Below are 13,994 nucleotides of genomic sequence, written 5' to 3'. Positions count from 1 at the left end.
AGGCTGAAAACGTCATAAAAACTAATACATACAATGCTTAGTAATTCTAGCATGGTGTGTTTTTTACATTAACCGAATCATATTAAATTACTAATATATTTTTCATGATTTCCTATGCATTTAATGAGTATGTTGGTGTACGAAATGTTTTCCGCAACTGAATAAATGTTTTTGAAAAGTATTTTTATTCTCCAAAAATACAACTTCCAAATTCTTAAAAAGATAAAAAAAAAAAAAAAAGAAAAAAACTATTTCTATTGTGAAAAGTTTCTGAAGACATCAGAAAGCCTTCTGTATTTTTGTTTTCTTATCAATCTTAAATGTCGGTATCAGTAATCTGGAAATTTTGTATTTGGATGAATTTTGAATTTTTTACTCACAGCAGAGGTAAATTGGTTTGAAACGTCTCTAAATTAGTTAATTTATAGTAAAGTGCTTGATGAAATGCTTCAAAGAAAAGAATTGGACCGAAAACAAGGTAAGAAAAGATCAACTGGCAAAGTTGACAAAGCATGATCGGAGATTTCAAGTGCAAAAATTATAAAAAATACACATTTGAGTATTCAGTAAATTACCGCCCATTAGCCAGGGTTGGTCACTCGTCTGGTCTGCTAATTCTATATTAGCTACCAGTTTGTTTCGCACTCTTGGCTTCCTTAAGAGGTGTTCCATCTCCAGCTCAGTCACTTTCCTATGCCGAGCTGATGAGTGCTAATAAGCACGAAATTGCAGTTCTCGACTGAAAATGACTGAGCTGGTGGTGTATTTCACGAATTTCTGCTTTAGCCCTGGCTAATGGGCGGTAATTTACTGAATATACCTTGCCTTGCGTTCAATCTTCGAGTTGAACCAAACCATTGCTTCGGTCACTCGTCTGGTCTGCTAATTCTATATTAGCTACCAGTTTGTTTCGCACTCTTGGCTTCCTTAAAAGGTGTTCCATCTCCAGCTCAGTCACTTTCCTATGCCGGGCTGATGAGTGCTAATAAGCACGAAACTGCAGTCCTCGGCTGGAAATGACTGAGTTGGCGGTGTATTTCACACATTTGAGTGCTGTAAAAGTTTCTGCAGAGTTAAGTGAAAATTTTTATATTTGATTTTCACCTGAAATTGTTTGCCAAGTTCTCTGCTTAGCTGGATTAAATGGGACCTCTTGCTGCAGAAAATTTCTTGGCCATGCGAAAAACAGAAAGCTTACGCTTTTCGTCGCAAAATCAATGATAAATAAGCTCAAAACGTTTTAGAATTAAGTCTTACTTACAGAAAAAAATGAATTCAACATTTTTGGTTAAATTGCTGTATAATTGTAAATAGAAGAAAAAATTAGGAACTTAATATTAAGAACTTAGTTGAACCAGTTAATCAGGACAGTGAAGGTGTTATTGTATGAGGGTTTATCTGGTGCAATTGGTTCAGGGTCTGTTGGGTAAAAAGCACTAAAAATCACATAAAACATTATATAACTTTTTTAAACTAATTGTTTTTGAAATAAATTATACCCTATTATAATTCCTGATAATGTAGCTTTCTAATGGTGAAAAAATGGTTAAAATCGGTCCAGTAGTTTTAGAGCCTATACGATACAAACACACAAACAAATCTTTCCTCTTTATAATAGTAGTATAGATTTACACACCAAAATAATTATTAAAAGGCAAAAAATATTTTTTAAAGAATTATTTACTAAAGGAACTGCCATTTTATGAGCATGTTATGAACTCTACATATTTGTCATATTTGAGTATTGTTTGAATTATTGTTTACAGAGTCTAAACAACTACAATACTACTTCATTGTTCAATAGTTTCACTGATAAAATCAACTGTTGTGGCTATTTCTTCCTAATTTATGCAAAAAATATATGCTTATGGTGGAACAGACCAAGTATCTAATGATAATTTTGTAAAAGTCAGTTTTTTGCATTGTCTTGAATTTATTAGAAATGATAGGTTTTACTCAAAATTTCACTAGCAATTTAGCACAGTTTGCCAACCCCTAAGCACGGCCCCAGTCGTAACCCTAAAAGGAAGGAAGACTGGGGAGAAGTATAGAGACATTTTAGCTGACCAGATCCCTCCCATAATGCAAACTTTGCTTCCTGAAGCACATGGAATTTTCCAAGATGATAATGCACCTATCCATGCAGCAGGACTTGTCCAATCATGATTTGATGAACATGAGGATGAAGTTAAGCATCTACCTTGACCAGCGCTGTCACCTGATCTTAATATAATTGAACCGTTATGGTCTATTTTTGAGCAATTGATAAGGAATCTATATCCTCTTCCAGCGTCTCTCCAAATGTTTTTACAATATCTCCATGAAGAATGGTACAAAATTCCGCTGAACACTATTCAACACTTGTATGAATCGATTTCTTGGCGAATCCAAGCTGTATTACATGTCAAAAGTGGTCCTACACCATACAAATAAAGAATTCTTTGTAAATCTCAAGTGTTCCCATTATTTTGATAACCACATGTAGTTTGAGACTAATGAATTGAACGTTTTCTGGGATGATGACAAATATTTAAAGGAAACTGACGGCAGAAAACAAAACTCCCTCTTTTATTTCATGAAGAGTTGAAAGGAAAAAAAAAAGGAAATTAGAGAAGCAGACCAATGTGCCCGGACTCTCCCCTATACACTTGTGTAGTCCAAATTCTTCTGAAAGTCAATAATTTTTTAAAGCATAAGTTGTAATTACTTTTAAAGGGCTTACTCTTAGTCTTTTTTTCTGTGCAGGATGTTCAAGTATTTGGGTAAGAGCTGTGTTGAAACAGTTGCCAAATGAACGAATGTTGAAACAGTCCAAAATGTTTTGTAGAGTCTGTAACCAAATTTATAAAATTAATCAAAAATATACCAAATTTCAATAATCAAGAAACTTATTTTAGAATAGCATAACACTATAGGTGAGATTAGAAAATATTCAATTTAGTAACATAAAATGAATAAATAAAAATTTTAAAGAAACTTTTCTTCTAATCACTGTTACAGACACGAGAATCGTTATTTTCACAACTTGTATTTTTTTAACTTACACTTTTTAATTAAAATCATCAAGGATGAATACAATGGGGGCGATTGCTCCCTCCTTGAGTCGAGATAAAGGAACTTTCTTCAGGTATATTTTCGATATTTAAGTTCCAAAAAACAGCCATTTTAGTTTTTGACGGTGTTAAAAGAACGAGTGCTCTTACATGCAATTCTTTCACCATTGAAGTCTTGAAAATACAATCACAGCCCATCTCTCATTACTCAGGGGATCGGAACCAGAACTTTCCATCAGACTTTTTTCGAAGTTAAAGTGCCAAAATCTCAATTTCAGACAATGTTAGAAGATATTACGGATAGGTTCAAAGGCATACGCCGGATATTTTTCGAAAGAAATACGACAGTAGGACGCCTTTGATTAAATAAGGGTAAGAAGTGAGTTTTAGTACACTCCTTCAAAAGTTTTGAGAAGTTGAAGATCCAAAGAGTGAAATGTAAAAAAAAAAAAAAAAAAATATCTTTGAAAATATTTAGCTGTATTACAGATGAGCCCATTTGTCCCAAGAACCAATTTGGCTTGAAATTCAGTTCAAGTCACTATTGATGAAAAATTCAATGTAGAGTCCACAACGATAAAAGTTGTAATTTTGATGCTTATTTGTTCATGTTTTTTGAAATGTGCTTTTTTGATTTTAAACTTTTAACAAGTTTTGTTACGGACGCCCATATGTCACAAATACCGTAAAATGTCCCAATAGCAAAACTTTATACTATGGTGATTTTTCATATAAGTTTTTTACCTAAACAGTAAGGCACATTATTTCAGAGTATGTGTTCATAAACTCACTTCATACAAATATTCTTTTTTCTCATTTTGTAAATTAAAAAACCTTTCCAGAAATTAATTTGTTCCCTGTGTTACAAATTTTGAAATAAGTTTGCTTTATTCAAAATGTTAAATAGCTTCAAACTTAAAAAGAGGTATATAGAATAAAACTTATTAGTATAATCATATTTTATAGTAATTTTGAAAATATTTCACTACTTAAGAGAAATAGAACAGTGATAGTACACTAGACCCAAAAGGATTCCCCTTACCACAAAACGTGGTTTAACTGGTAGGATGGGACCCTGAAGACAGCAGTTTTTTTTTTAAAATCCAGACCAGAAGCCAAGCAACCCCTGACCCAGCACCCCCCAAGGTATTGATTTTGAATGGGAACTTGGAGGACAACAAACATATTTGACACGCCTCAAACACCAATGATGATTATAGAAGATCTTTGATTGTCTGTCTGGCTGCTGATGAAGAAAATTGAAATTGCTGCTAAATTTAAAATAGCTACCAGTACACTGTCAACAATAATAAAAAACCATCTAGTTATAGAAAAAAACTATGATCAAGGACATTGTAAAAAAATGAAAATTCGAAAATCAGCTTATCCTGAAGTAGAGGAATGTGTACGAAAATGGTTTATTCAATGCCGCGATCTCACAGTTCACTTACAGGAATGTTGGAGAACATTCCTGTGAGTGGACTCATGTTGCAGCAGAAAGCAGAAGATTTTGCAAAAGAACTGGGGGCAGAAAATGAATTTAAAGACAGCAACGGTTGGTTGGAAAACTTTAAAAAGAGACACATCGTTTTTCAGAAACTTTGCGTTGAAAATGCTTCCGTCAATCCACAAACCTGTGAAAAGTGGCTCGCAGAACTACCTTCTCTTCTAAAAGAGTACAAACCAGATGATGTGTATAATGCTGACGAAATTGGATTGTTCTTTCAGTGCTTGCCTAACAAAACTGCTGTATTCAAAGGAGAAGAAAGCAGAGGGGGCAAGCAAAGTAAGCTTCGTGTTACCGTGCTCCTGGCTGCAAATCAAAGTGGGAAAGAAAAGCTCCCTCCCCTTATGATAGGATATTCGAAGAAGCCCAGGTGCTTTACGAAAGTGAAGTCTTTTCCAATGGCCTATAAAGCCAATGCAAAAGCTTGGATGACCAACAAAATATTCTCCGACTGGCTGAAGGAGATTGATAGAAAAATGTCAAAAGAAAAAAGACATTCTCCTTTTCATCGATAATTGCAATGCTCACGTTAGTCTTCCAACTCTGAAAAACATTACTATGAAGTTTTTGCCCCCAAAAACAGCGTCGAAATTGCAGACACTCGAACAGGGAATTATCCATAGCTTCAAAGTAGGTTATAGAGCGCAACTCGTAAGCTTCTGGATAGCATTGCTGAAGGTAAAACATGCAATTTTTCAATTAACATTTTGCAAGCTATGAGAATGGCTGATTTTGCATGGAGAAATGTTACCGAGACAACCGTAAGAAACTGTTTTATCAAAGCAGATTTTCCTGCTAGTGAAAAGGAGGGTGTGGATTCCGTCAATCAAACAATCGAAGTGGAAAATTTAAATCCAGATGAATGGGTGTCAGTACAAAAAGAATATGAGACTGACCTTTTATTCGAGGATTTTTTAAACGTAGACAATGAACTTCAAACATCTGGTACACTAACAGATGCAGAAATTGTTTCAAGTGTAACTGCAGAGGTTTCTGACGAAGAAATAGAACAACCACAAGAGTTTGAGAAAGTCTCCATAAGAGAAGCAGAGAACGCAGTGCAATTGCTGCGGTGATTTCTTGAAACAACAGACAATATTGGAGCAGAATCATTTGGTGCAATTGCTGCATTAGAAAAAACTGTGCAGATTCAAAAGAACTCTGTTAGAAGGCAGACTTCGATTAAGGACTTTTTCTTTTAATAATTTTTTTCTTTTCTTTCCCAGTAAATTAGATTTCCCAGCTATTGCCATCACATTAAAATGGGTATGTAAATGTATTTAAAACTTAGTAAAGTGCTAAAAGGAATTATTAATCTTTGTCGTTTATGCAATGTGATACATCTACATGTCATTGTGAGAATTATTTGTTATTTTTTCAAAATCCCAATAACTCGAAACCTCTATATCTCTTTTTTTTTCCTTCCCTAGAGATTCCAGACTCCAACCTTTAAAAACTTTTATTTCTACATTTTAATTTGATAAATTAAAAAATATTATGGGCAATAAACCTCCAAATCAGATAAACATAAAAATGTACAGCTGATGTGTTTGTTTTTATAAATGCTATTACATACATTATAACTTATTAACATTCATTTGATTTATATAAAACACTTGCATAAACTTTAACACATCTTAATTTTTTCATTTTCACTTTACAAACAATTGATTGAAAAATATTTTATACATATTTATGTATGCTATTTTTACATTAAAATATTACTTTAATAGGAAGAATCTATATAATTACTATTTCTATATAATTTTCAATACTATAATTATATACTGTATTTTTAAACTTCAAACTTTTAACTAAAAACTTTCAGTTTACCGAAAAAATGAACAAAATGACATTTTGTCCGGGACGTTTTTTTTCCAGGGTGGACAAAATAGGACAACCCTGGAAACTGGGGGTCGAGAAAATATGCAGTAATTTGTAAGTAATACGCAGTACATTTGTAAACTTGCTCTTGTTCTGACCCCCCCCCCCCGACTTTGGGTGGGAACACAGAGAGAGCATTGATTTTCAAAGCCTGGCGCCACGCCGGGACATTGCTTCCATGTTTTATGCATCCTTTCTTAAAGAAACTAATGTTTGCAAAGCAAGTAGTTGAACACTATATACGAATGCATTTAGCTCCTTAAAATAATACCTAGCGACTGAAACTCCCGAGCAGTGCTAATCTGTTGGCAGTTGAAAGTAAATAGCGAGTCTTGACATTCTCTAAAGTGTTTTCACTCCCCTCTCCCCCAATTGACTTTACTATGGCCCCTGAGTAGAACTTACCTTCTTTACATTTTTAACGTTTTACACAGTATTATAATTGCACCTCAAAATAAAAGGGAAGATCAATACAAATTGAACATCTGTAAACCAATGTTGTAGCATAGACTAGAACTTAGAATATGAAATATTTTCTTCTACAAAACTTTAAAAATGTTATTGCCACAATATTTTAGCATATAGTTTATCACTATAACTTGTAATGTATCATATTTATATGTGATAAAACTGCCTAAAAGAAAAATGCATCTGATAAAAATTTCCATATTAGTTAGTAATTAACTATAATGATAAATGAACTTCATAAACAACGAAATTAAAAACTTCAACTACTAAAATCAAAAATTGGGTTACCTGGGATGAGAACCAGGGAATATTTTAGTCAATGCTTTTTTTCAAAGTACAAATTACTTATCTTACCTAATTTATTTTCAGGCTTAGATTAGCGTATGGGCACCTGGTGCCTTCCGACTGGAATTCTTAAGGGGCAAGACATTTTCAGCATTTTTCTGCAAATATGGAACTGCTATTCAGTTTTCTGAAAATTTGAAATGGAGAATGGTTCATCAAATTACAATAACGATCTCAAGTTACGTTTGATAGCTTAGTTTTACACTTAAGATTATATAGTTACTTGTTAAACATAGGTATTTTTACCTTTAATGCAATTAAACTCGAAACTTAGCTTTTCAAGCACTAAAACCTTATTGAAAATATAAATTAAATGAAGAAAGATAATAGAGTGTTTTTAATATTCATGAAATACAAGATACAAGTAAATTATTGCATTGCGACTAACAGTAAATACTTCCTCAGAAAGTTATATAGAAGTACACATTATATTCGTTCATAGTGAGGAATAAAAAAGAATGAAAAGTATAAACTGAAAAGTTCAAGAAAATAATTTCAAACTAATTTTGTCAAACTTTCATTTCATTAAAAAAAAAAGGATTAAAATCATATAAATAATACCAATAAACAAAATGTCAACAAACTTATGGAGTCTTGACACTCGCTGATTTGAATTTTGAATCAATTCATTGCGGGCGCGTTTCTAAACTCGAGACCGGTCGCAACCGATCGACCGATCGAGACCAGGAGTGTTTATAAACTCTCTTCGCTGAGACCGAACGAAACCGACCCGTGTTTATAAACTCCGGTCGTGGTGAAATCGGTCGCGACCAGAGCGACCGCGCTTTTTCGCCGGGCGAATTCGTCACGTGACCGGTCGAATACTGTTTTAGCGCAAAAACAGGGATTTAAATTTGCGATTTGAAAGAACGGTACTATCTTGCGCTAAAAATGGATTTAGAGCACGAACAGAGATTTTTTGTGTGTAGTGTGTGTCACCAGTTATTTCTCGATGAAGAGAGCTGCAGGGCACACACTCAACAGCACACAAATAGCGATTCTTCTGAAAAAAAAGAAAAAAATAGAGATGACCACGGCCACGGCATCAACTGGACTTCAGAAATGGTCCATTTGTTGGTGGCCGAATTTAAAGCGTGCGAAAAAAAATTTACGGACCCCAACTTAAAAGCAAATCAAGTAAGTCACAACTTTCTTAAATTACTTGTGTTTACAAGCCAATTTAATAAATGATCGCCATGCGTTATAAAACGCTTTTGAACTTGCTTTGGAAAATACTATTGTACCTATTGCTTTTTAATTGAAAAAAAATAATAAAAACGCAGCTCGAATTAATTTACCTCAAATTTCATTTAAATGCCAATTAACACTTCTTGCTCAAACTTTTTAAAAGTTCTCACTTTTTTTTTTTTTGCTATGGTTGGATTTCTCAAAAGCTATTGTTTGGTATTCATGCAATTGAGTTAGTGTAATGTTTTCACCGAGTTTTTATTTCCTGTTGAAGTAGTATATTATCTCTGCTAAAACGAACTAAGCTTATTGTTAAATTTCAGTTTGCATTTTATTAAGTACCTTTTCCATCGTAACACATTGTCGACTTAATTTTTTAACTGGTATCCGATTTATTTATAGGTTTGGAGAATAATAGCAGGAAATTTTAATACACTGGGCTATCAGGTAACTGGTACCCAGTGTGATGATAAGTGGAGAAGTCTTAAAAAAACATATAGGCACCACAAAGATCTTGTGTCCAGATCTGGAGCAGGCAATGTAAAGTGGCCATACTTCCTGCTTCTGGATGAGGTTTTGAGAAAACGGCCAGATGTGAGCCCTCGAGCCGTCATCGAAAGTTCCCAAGGGGAAGTTGTGCTTTGTAGTAAGTTTTTTTCATTTTCGTATGATTATTTTCTTAATCTATTCCTGAAAAGAAATTATGACTGAAAACACAATTCAGTTACTAGAGAGACTGGAAAAGCAGAGAAGCGACATTAGGTATATTGAGCAAGTGTGGATCCATAGGAGGGAGGCATGACCCTTCCCCCTAAGTGACCAAATATTGCCTTAGGCTGTATTTTGGAGTTCATTTCTTCAAAAAATGCCTCCCCTCCCCTAACCCCTTAATTGAGCGCAATATTGCACTTGAGGGGTCACAGTACCTTTCAAACTTTTTTTTTTAAATTTAAGTTAATTTTATCTTTTTTTGAAGCCATAACATGCATATTTGTTTTGTATTCAAAAATTAACTCTCAAAATTCTAAAATATTGCCTACTTTTTAAATTTAAAAAATTTAGGAAACTTCAAAATTTTTTTAAATTCCTAAGGTTTTTTTGTTTTTAAACTAACGTAAAAAAAAAGCTTTTCGCTTAACGATCACAATCATAATGTCTAAAAATCTGTGCACTGATTTGCTTTTGTGTTTATTAGAAAATTTTCTGTGATTTATTATGTAAAAAATCATATATTTTTTTATTTTTTCAAATTTGGTTTTTAAAGGTTTAACATGCTCTAAACATTTGAGTAATTTATAAATTACTCAAATTATAAATTACTCAATTAAAATTGAATAATCAATTAATGAGTAATAATAAATTACTCATTATTATCCAATGCACAGTTTTGTTGAAATATCCTAAGTGCAAAAAGTGTTACTTTAAAACTGTGTATCGTTAGTAGAAAAAAATCCTTAAGGATTCTTATGACTTGAAAACACAGAAAAACAATCATTGAGAAAAATCAATTTGAAGTTTTTCTTTTGCATAAGAACACACAGCAAGCATGACCTAAAACCACTCATAACTTTTTAAATATTTGAACTAAAATAATGAAACTTTTTCGCTGTGTTTAGACTAGTTTTTAGTTTTGAAATAGGCAATAATTTTTTTTTATCGTTTGATCATTTTTGAGGTAGTGTAACCTTCAAGCTCTTCCTTTTCCAATGATGACCCACTCCAAAATAAGAAGCTGTATCCGCCCCTGCCATAAAGAGCAGGTTTTCCCAAACTTTACAGCCAGCAGGCATCTGTCATTGCAGTGTATAGATATTTGTAGTTTGCTGTTAATTGAACTTAATTAAATTAACAGTTATAAATTACTGGGGGATATCCCTATTAAAAAAAAAGCATAGACTGTTCACTGTTCTTAATTTAATTTAGTGCTTAAATAAGTGCAATAATAAAATTGAACAGACAGAAATCACAAGGTAACAAAGCCATTAAAATTGAAACATTGAATTAATTATTTTTCTTTCATTCCAATCCCTTCCAATGACATCAAACTTCCAAGGTCAACAAAATCTGACTATACTCGACTGCAAGCTTACTTGGCAATGGAGAAATGAGCTGAGGCCAAGTGAAGGAAATAGTTCCTAGCGCCTTGTCCGATATTTGGGTGAAATTATGCTCTTCGCTTTAGAAATCGGATTAGTTAGTTAAACTCACGCATATGTAACCTTTTTTTTTGTCTTAATTTCAGTCAATCGTTAAATATTTTCATTTTTCCAACGAAGCAACGAGGGGTGTTTTATCCATTTGAATCAAACAGCAGTTGACAGACAGGTGGCGACCTCCTCTTATTCGTTAGTAACTGTGACGTTTTATCTGTTAACTCGTTTTTTCTTCCGCGCGTGTTGACATCATAGTCAACTTAAGTTGCAAGCAAATATAGTTGGAATCCATGTTTATGTACTCGCTTTATGTTTGTAAACCATTGAACAGACCAGTTTTTTCAAAATCATTTCCCTTCCACAGGCCTGGATCTGCATGCCCGCAGTGACGGGGGGGGGGGGGGGGGGTCACGTCCTTAAAGGGTCCAATAGACCAAGAAATTGAAAAAACTAGCATTAAGTTATTTTAATGTTATAACTATACACTGCTGGCCTGTGAGCAGGAGCCCTACAGAATTTTGTGGGGGGGGGGGAGGCAAAAATTTATAGACCCGTGCTCAATTTAAACATTTCCGCCTTACTAAGTTGATCTGTTTTAGTTGATCTACAGTAATGTTCCTATTTATTCAGAAAAAGAAATTTTTCTGAGGGTACACTCCCAGTAATCTGTTATGCGCAATATATGTATGCAATCCCATACGTAATATGTCCAGAAATTCTTGAGGGTATAACCCAAATGTGATAGAGTTCCAAGTTTTTGAAGGAGAAGAAAAAAACTGGTAAAATTGATGTTTCTAATTTTCCTTATGTTGTGAGAAAATGTGGTTAACATAAGTATATTATTTTTGGTTTAGGAAAATTTGAAATGTGATGATAGAATTTGAATTAAGAATGAAAGCTTGAGGATATATGCTAATAAGTTAAAAAAAGTTTGAGAGTATATGACACATATGGAGTATACCCTATGGGAACAACACCCTTGTTGATCTAAGAATGTTTCCACAATTTACTGTTTATGTAATCAGTTTGCAGTAATGAGCAATTCTTTTATAGCTTTTACATACACTGTTATTTCTTTTAGATAGAGTTCAAATGCTAGTGAGAGTTATTATTTTAAAGGTACGATATAACGTATGTAGTGTTTTTTCTTTATTGCGGATTATTGACAAAATTCTCCTATGTGTGGTTTTTTGCTTATCCCCCCCCCCCCTAATTCTACTGCTAATCAGGAGTTAACTCTACTTGGAAACAATTCTCAAAAGTAACCACTTTTTTGTCACATGGTCACTATAGTGAATGTTAGAAGTTAATTTTTCTTTAGTGTCATTTGATTTTAAATATTTTTAGGCATGTTTCATTTATTTCAGTTACATATATACATATATATATATATATATATATATATATATATATACACACACAGTAAAACCCCTCCTAATGGACACCCCTCTTATGTGGACAATTTTTATTTCCCCAGTTTCAATGCAAGTAACATTATTAAACCCTTGTCCTGCGAAAACCTCTCTATTGCGGACAAAAAAAAAAGTCCCGTTAGTGTCTGCATTAGAGGAATTTTACTGTATATATATATATACATACATATATATATATATATATATATATATATATATATATATATATGTGTATATGTATATATAATAATTATAATAAAAGTGAAAAATATTGAAAACACCACACCAAAAGCCCATAGATGTGCAATACAGCAAAACTAAAAAGCCAAGTAAATATAAGAATACAAAAAAAAAAGAGAAAAAGGAAAATTACAAGCAGCTATTTAATAGGAAAAGATCCTATTAAATGGCTGCTTGTAATTTTCCTTTTTCTCATCATTATTTTTTGTATTAATTGTTTAAAATTTGGTATTTGGCTTGTATATATAAATATATATATATATTTATATATACAAGCCAAATACTTTTTAGTTTTGCTGCGTTGCGCATCTATGGGCTCTTGGTGTGGTCTTTTCAATATTTTTCACTTTTATTATTATTATTAAATATATATATATATATATATATATATATATATATATATATATATATATATATATATATATATATATATATATATATGTGTAATATACATTTTACATTCACAGGTTCATTTCAAAATACTATATCTTTCAAAAAAAAAAAAAAAAAAAATCAAGAATGTTGTGTCAAACATTTTATTTCATACTCAAAACTGGTTGGTTGAATTTTAATTTGTATTATTATTTCATATAGCTCCCGACATTGCTCAACCCAGCACATCAGCTGATAGTGCTGGAGGAAGTTCGTTGTCTCCTGCAACGCCTCAGACACCCACTGGATCTACTTCTGCCTCAAAAAGGAAGCGCCCAGAATGGGTTGAAGAATTTTTTAAGTTGAAAAAAGACAATGCAGCTGCTAGGGAAAGGCGACACGAAGAAAGACAAGAGTTAAAAAGAAGAAAGCTTGAACTGAAAGCAGAAATGCTAGCTTTATATAAAGAAAAATTTCAAAATGTTTAAAAAAATAAATTAAGTGTTTGAAACAATGTTTTTACTGGATACTCTGTTCAAGTATTCTGGAATAATGTTCACTACTCAAAGGTCAACTTCAAATACTACGTAGCAATCGGGTGGAAACTTGATTCCGCTTGTCTTTTGCAACAAATGAGTTATTAACTGCTACAGGTGATAACTGATTGAGTGCCAAGTTTCATGAATGGAGGTGTTACTCATTTCACAACACTTTTAAACATGCGCTCATATTTTTTTTTTTTTTCGGTTTAGTAAGAATTTACGAACATGGTAATCCCAGATATTTTAGTTACAGATAAGCAGAAGTGAAAAGTTATTTTGCTATTTCAAGTCTATCTAAATATTTTGAAACAAAACAATTTCTGTACTGTTTTTTTTCTGTTTAAAATCTGAATTCACGTTTTTAAACATATTTTATGAACTTGATTCACGCTAAAAAGTATAAATTAAAATAATTGCATAACTTCTGGATCACAGCACCCAAAAGTTGATCTAAATATCTTATTCAGCAGTTTTAGAATTAAAAATATAAAAATTCGAGATGACTTTGAACTAGTAACAAACAACCACCCACCCAATAATGAGATTGAGCTGCAAATCTGTTTGCAGATATCACGTGTAAGTGGAATTGTAATGAGCCTTATGACAGCGAAAGTAACTAAAGAAATAATCTTTAGAAAAAAAAATACTTGCTTTTTTACTGTTCTTCAAATGATTTATCATTTAGTGATGAATAACTAATGCTACAAAATGAGCAGTAAAGAAAACTTAAAAAAAACATTCTATGCACTATAAAAGACTTAACACTACAAATTAAAACAAAATCTTTATTTCATTAAAAATGATATGCAATAATTTCTGCAACTAAAAGA

At 32.5% G+C, this 13,994-nt stretch overlaps 1 long non-coding RNA gene across 1 annotated transcript; it reads right to left on the bottom strand.

The window, feature by feature from the left end:
* Positions 1-2,714: 2,714 nt before the first annotated feature.
* LOC129222651 (uncharacterized) lies at positions 2,715-7,638 on the bottom strand. Its single transcript, XR_008580594.1, has 3 exons — positions 7,504-7,638; positions 7,267-7,384; positions 2,715-2,830 (listed from the first exon to the last, which is right to left on the bottom strand). It is a non-coding gene; the product is annotated as an uncharacterized LOC129222651 (long non-coding RNA).
* Positions 7,639-13,994: the final 6,356 nt, after the last annotated feature.

Source organism: Uloborus diversus, chromosome 5 (genome assembly GCF_026930045.1).
Source record: "Uloborus diversus isolate 005 chromosome 5, Udiv.v.3.1, whole genome shotgun sequence".
Lineage (NCBI taxonomy): Eukaryota > Metazoa > Arthropoda > Arachnida > Araneae > Uloboridae > Uloborus > Uloborus diversus.
Note: the sequence above shows the minus strand (reverse complement) of the source record. Positions and strands in the feature narration are given on the sequence as shown.